Source organism: Octopus sinensis, linkage group LG16, assembly GCF_006345805.1.
Source record: "Octopus sinensis linkage group LG16, ASM634580v1, whole genome shotgun sequence".
Taxonomy (NCBI): Eukaryota; Metazoa; Mollusca; class Cephalopoda; order Octopoda; family Octopodidae; genus Octopus; species Octopus sinensis.
In genome coordinates this window covers 59,172,816-59,180,315 of record NC_043012.1, presented here as the reverse complement: position 1 = coordinate 59,180,315, position 7,500 = coordinate 59,172,816, and positions in this window count along the sequence as shown.

Here is a 7,500-nt window from a genome sequence, read left to right as displayed (position 1 = left end):
CCCTGCACAGAATTTTGTGCATGTGTCTTCTACTGTAGGCAAGGCCGACAAAAGCTTTGTCAGAGAATTTGGTAGATAGAAACTGTGAGGTAGCCAGCCAGTGTAGTCGGTTCACGATCGTAAAGTCGTGAGTTCAATATTTGGCAATGCGTTTGTCCTTGTGCAAGACACTTTATTTCACGTTGCTCCAGTCCACCCAGCCGGCATACATGAATAGTATCTGTATTTCAAAGGGCCAACCTTGTCACATTTTTTGTCATGTGAACCTTCCCAAGAACTACGTCAAGTGCAAACGTGTCTGTGGAGTGCTCGGCGACATGCAAGTTAATTTCACGAGCAATTTGTTCTGTTGATCGGGTCAACGGGAACCCGCGTCGTCGTAACCGACGGAATGCCAGATATGTATATATATATATATATATATATATAAATATGTGTGTGTTTGTGTATGTATGTATGTGTGTATGTGTTTGTGTGTATATAAGTGTTTTTCTTTGTTATTGTTTTTATTCGCCATCTACGTGTGACAACCCGTGTTGGTTTATTTACATTTCGGTAACGTAGCGCTTCGACAAACCAGACCGAGAGAATAACTACTGGTTTTATATGATCGACTAAAATTCTCCAAGTTAGTCCCTCAAGAAGGCTGCAATGACTTAACAAAGAAAATGAATGAACCAAAAGAAAAGAACGAAACATAAACATGAACATCTCTGAATAAATGATTTGAAGCTGGGCATCTAATGATCGTTAACAGAAACGCCATTGTAAACTGATGCCGGAATGGAAATGTTTTTGTCCGACCTTGAGACCTGACCGGATTAGTGAGTTTAAAATGGCGAAAAATTTTTGAATATGGTGTTTCGTGGAAAATTTGAAGTTGTAAAGTGACTTAAAATTGTAAAATTATTACATTCTCTGCATCGTTAGGGGTTCATCTCTGCTTCCTTCATAACAACATGAGATAAGGCTTCAAGAAACCATGTATATTTTTAGTATTCTCACATACACACAAAAATACACTCATTTATACCCTTATATGTAAATGTATACATGTTATGCAGACGTATGCATTTGTGTGTGTGTATATGTGTGTGTGTGTGTGTTGTATATAAATATGTTCGTGCATCCGTATTTCTGTGTGCGCATCTAATTAAATTCAGAATATTGCATATTGCAATATATACATAATATAAATATACATATACAGTACATATATATATATATATATATATATATATATATATATATATATATATATATATATATATATAATATAATTATATATATATATATACACACACACACATATATATATGTATATACATATACATATATATATATATATATATATATACATACATACATGTGTATGTATAATATATATATATATATATATATACGTACATACAAACATACATAAATACATATATAGAAGAGAAAGAAAACATAACCTTGTGTATGCGCATGCGTTGGAGAGAGTGATGGGAGTGGGAAGAGTAGTAAAACAGGGAGAGTAAGCGATATATATGAAAGACTTTAGTTCTCATGTTTTTCTTTTTCTACCTAATTTTCGAATCCTCGTTAAGCCGTCAGCTACGAATGCTAAGTAAATTGAAACGCTTCCGTTCTTATCGCAGGTAACATAACTCTCAGAATCCACATAGGATCTGCATATTTAAAAGAATGATTAACTCAAAGAGGGAAAGGGCAACAGATTAGATTTCTGAAGCAAAGATAAAACGAGTTTTGTTGAGAGTATCATGAAGAATAAAAAAAAATGATAAAGAAATATAAGGCTTCAATAACGCAGCTAAAAGATTAAATAGTATATAAGACTAATAATCGGAAGTCTGTACCAAGAAAGAAAATAGTGACAAAGTTTTCTAGTGATTAAAACTGATATAATCAGAATAAAAGCCGAAGCTAAATATCAAAGTTTATAATTTTGTGTACAGTGAATATCGTTTAAGTAAAGTAACCAGTTTATTGATTGCTAGTACTTTCGTAATGAACTGGTACGAATGTATGTATGTATGTATGTATGTATGTATGTATGTATGTATGTATGTATGTATGTATGTATGTATGTATGTATGTATGTATGTACGCATGTATGTATGTATCTCTATGTATGTATGTATGTATGAATGTATATATGTATGTATGTATGTGTGTGTGTGTGTATGTATGTATGTATATATATATATATATACGTATGTACGTATGCATGTATGTATGTTATGTATATACATATATATATATATATATATATATGTATATATATATAGTGTAAAATATATACATGTATATAAATACAGATGTATATGCATATTTATACATATATATATACACACATATATACATACATATATGTATATATATATAGATAGATAGATAGAAATATACATGTATTATATACATGTATATATTTCATACTATATATATATATATATATATATATATAGAGAGAGAGAGAGAGAGAGAGAGAAAGAGAGACATATATATGTACGTATGTATATACATATGTTGGTGAGTGTGTATGTGTACGTATATAAGTGTGTGTGTGTGTGTATATGTGTGGGAATTGTATCCGGTCCACGAAATACTTATCAGCTTCAGTGTGATTCATTACTGATCAATTGCATCTGCTAAAAGTACAAAATGTCGCCAGGTTTTACGCGAACTAGAGATAAAACATGTGGGGTGGGGGAGCTAATATCGTTCTCGGACAACGAAATACACCAGCCAATTTCTCTCGGGAATCATATGCAAACATTTCACAAAACAAGGACGCTTTGAATAATTCCTTCCTGGGCATACTCTAACGAACAAAATTCAGGAGAGCAACGAGTGGGAAGTATTTGATCTGAAGTCACAGTAATGGGAGATGAATTATGTTTAAAATTCGGTGTTTCCGCGTTTAAGTATTATTGTTTATTTAGCTTGAGTTAGAATCTTTATATATAAAACTAAAGTTATGTGTCTGTCTCCTACGATATAGATTCCTAACTACTCCCACATTTTGCGGTGAAGTTTAACCAAAACCGGGTATCTTATAGTCGCGATTCATATCGAGCCCTTCTGGGTATTAGCGCGCGTCTACGATGAGTCTACGATTAAAAAAAAATACCATAATTTTTTTCCATTTTAATGCATTTTTTTCGCTATTATATAAGGGAAGTAACTCTCTAAAAATGTCTACGATAAGTCAACGATTTAAAAAAAAATTTACCATAATTTTTTTTCCATTTTTAATGCATTTTTTTGCTATTTTTTGGCTATAACTCTCTAAAAATGCTTATATAGTTATTTTCTTTACAAACCCGAGCAACGCCGGGCGATACTGCTAGTTTATTAATAAAGTTCTTTTCTCTGATTTTTCTCTCAATTTTCACTTGGACTGTGTAGTTTGTGGAATGGAAATACTATAAATATTTTCCGACCGAATGTTGCTAGGTGGTTACTCAAAGGTGTCTGACGGACATCTGGGTCTCTAATGTGCGGTTAGTGCACACGGGAACATTCTGATCGTGCATTTCCAGTCTGACCCACATATGGTTCTTCATAATTCGGGCATCTGATGCGAAAAATTAAATTTCTACTTTTGCCGTTCATATTTGAGTCTGTGAATATTTTACGGTCTTTGTATTCATATATTAGCCGGTATGTATGAATTAGCATGTGACATATAGGCTATCATTGCAATTAGATACAGTGAATGATTGGTCTTTATTGCTAAGGTCAAACTTTGCCTTTGTTAATAACCTTTTCAAGATTTTAGGCTGTATTTTACTAAGAACCATAGCTCGATCTGTGATGGTATATTTTAATTCATTACTTTGGGCAATGATTGGTAAGTTTGCTTTGGCAATGTTGAAGATATTCTGGTGAAATAGGTTGTGTGTTTCTATAAATAGTATGACTTGTTCCAGTTTTCTTTATCTTTGAGTTGTCCTCAGTTGTTGTAGTGGTATTTTTATAGCCCGCTGTATGTAATTTTCTTTAAGTAGAGACGGGTATATGTGTTTGAGCAAAAATTCTCTTAGTGCTGTTAGGCGTTTGTTCATGATATGTGCATCTTCTACAATGATACAAATTCTTCTGGCTAGTCAGTATAGGATGTTACGTTTTGTATGTGGCGGATGGCATGACTTAAAATCCAGGTATTGATGCGTCTCCGTGTGTTTGTAGTATATACCTGTGGTAATGGTGGTGACATCTTAAATTACCATTATATCTAGGAATTGTAATTTGTAAATTGGAGAGATGGGTGTAGGTTGTTCAGGAGGATATTGAACTCTTCCAGAGTATATAGAGAGTCTAGATATCCCATTACAGATTATTTGGATAGGTAGAACATCAACTCTACCAAGATGTAGAGGAAAGCCATAGCACTGGATTTAGAAATTGTTGTTAAAAGGCATGGAAGTGAAACCTTGATTGTTTCATAATAAATATTCTTTTATTCTTTTACTTGTTTCAATCGACTGCGACCATGCTGGAGCACCGCCTTTAATCGAGCAAATCAACCCCAGGACTTATTCTTTGTAAGCCTAGTACTTATTCTATCCGTCCCTTTTTCTGAACCGCTAAGTTACAGGGACGTAACCACACCACCATCGGTTGTCAAACGATGTTGGGGGACAAGCACATGCATCCAAAAAACACAAATAAAGTTATATATATGACCGTCTTCTTTCAGTTTTCTTCTACCAAATCTATTCACAAGGCTTTGGTCGGGCCAAGGCTATAGTAGAAAACACTTGCCCAAGGCGCCACGCCTATAAAAAAAAGGCTAATGAGTGTATATGTAATTTTTCGTGGTATTTTGACCCTTCGTCAGCACCCATCTAACATATACATGCATATATATATACATACATATATATATATCACGTGACCACGTGACTGAGCAGACCATCTGATGTTGTTACACATCGCTGATCACAATGCGTTCGCATTGTTTTAGCCTTCGAATGACGCCACCCCGCTGGCTAAGCGAGTAGGCTAACAGAAGAAAGAGTGAGAAAGAGAGTGGTGAAAGAGTACAGCAGGGATCACCACTCACTGCCGGAGCCTCGTGGAGCTTTTAGGTGTTTTCGCTCAATAAACACTCACAACGCCCGGTCTAGGAATCGAAACCGCGATCCTAACCACTGGGCCATTGCGCCTCCATATATATATATATATATATATATATATATTATATATTATGTAATGTGTTATATGTTAACGATAGATAGATAGATGTAGAAATATTCTATGAGCATGCGTATGTTTATAAACCTACCCGCTCGCACACACACACACACACACACACACACACACACACACGCACTCACACACACACACACACGCGTGCTTTCTCGTCTTTATTCTGCTATTGCTTTCAGGTGAGTGAAAATTAATAACTTACAAGAAACTATATTAGAAGCGGAAATATCAAGGATTAAACCAAACTTTGATCAGCAATACGCAGGCCTTATTATATTGAATACGAACGAATAGAAATGCTAAATCAACCAAAGTGTGATTTGAACTTGGAATAAAAATGTTAAAATTCCACCACCTTATCAGCTGTGCCACTCCGTAATTTGATAAGTGAAATAAACAAATAAATAAAGAAAAAATGATAATTTGTAACTTTGTTAGGAAAGAAAACAAAAATTAAAAAAATAATGTATTTTTAGGTGGGGATCGATCGAATCGATATCAGTACTTGACTTGTATTGATTATATTGACAGAAGAAAGATGAAAGGTTATGTCAAATTTGGAGGTGTTGTTGTTGTTAAGACCCGGGTCAGCACTGATCAAACAGACCTTTGATCAAAGACATTGCAGCTGTTGCCTTTCTTTCTTGTTTTTTTTTCTATATTAGAGAAATACATTCACTAACGTGTTCATTCATTTGCTTCAAGACCACAGGACCTGATTAAAAGCTGTTTGGGTTGTTATTTCTAACAGACAGATCAACCACATACGAGTTCCCATGTTGGTTCATTTCGATAACATTTTAACCGAAATCAGTAATGAAAAATACACATCATATTAGACGGCATATGAATCGCAAATTTCTCTCCCTAGCAGCAGGTATTTAAAGGGAATTTGACAGAACAGTCAGTCGCCCGCCACGTCAGAACGGTAGAGGAGTAGGGGTCGAAACCGAACGTGGTTCCTCCTGGTGATGTTTGAGCTAACTGGATCCTATAAAGGAGCTGTTGTGGTAGCAGACCACGAAACACGGTTGAAATTCTTCCTACACATCATATTAGACGGCATATGAAACGCAAATTTTTCTCCCCTTCCAGAACTACGTCACAAAATTATCCTTGCTCCCATATAGGAAGCTGGGCCGCTTATAAGCTTAAACAATTCGCTTTCTTTTCAAATGTGTTGCTGAAATTGAGGTGCGGCTAATATATGCCTGTTCACCTTTTGTGCCATCAAATATGTTAAGAAATATTGGGTTCTTATAGAAGCAGAAGATCACACGGTTTACGGAAGGACATAAATCGATTATACCGTTCTGGAGTCTTTTTAATGGCGCTATTAGTTTATCGACCGCGGGGGAATGAATGACAAACATCACCTTAGTGAGATCTCAGCACAGAATAGAATGAAATGGTACTAAATATGTTATCCAGAAGCTGAGTTCCACGAAGTCACTTGACATGCTAAAAAGAGCAGCCAACTTTTCCGCATACCATATCTCGGCGTCGCAGAAGACGATTTATGGAGAAGAAATTAAAATCACAATCGTAACACTAACGTTTGTATTTATTTTCATTACGTTGTATGGAACGCGAATATATGATCACGTTGGTTTCCGTCATCGGAGAACGTATCCTCTCTTTTAACGATATTTATTTGTAAAATATTCAATCCACTTTTTGTCACACTGCGAGATTTTCGTGTGTTCCTCCTGAATCAAAGCAAGCACGAGCCGATGTATCTAACAAGACTACCGGTTCTTGTTTACTCTCTTTTACTTGGAGCACCGCCTTTAGTCGAGCAAATCGACCCCAGGACTTATTCTTTGTAAGCCTAGTACTTATTCTATCGGTCTCTTTTGCCGAACGGCTAAATTACTGGGACGTAAAAACCCCAGCATCGGTTGTCAAGCGATGTTGGGGGGACAAACACAGACATACAAACATACACACACACATACATATACATACACACATATATATACATACACATATATTATATATATATACATACACATATATATATACATATATATATATTTATATATATATATATATATATGTATATATATATATATATATATATATATATATACTAATATATATATGTGTGTATGTTAGATGTATGTATTGTATGTTTGTATGTTTGTATGTCTGTGTGTGCGTTTAGTATATATAATATATATAGATATATATTACATACATATATACGACAGGCTTTTTTCAGTTGCCGTCTACCAAATCCAATCACAAGGCTTTGGTCGGTCCGAGGCTATAGTAGAGAAC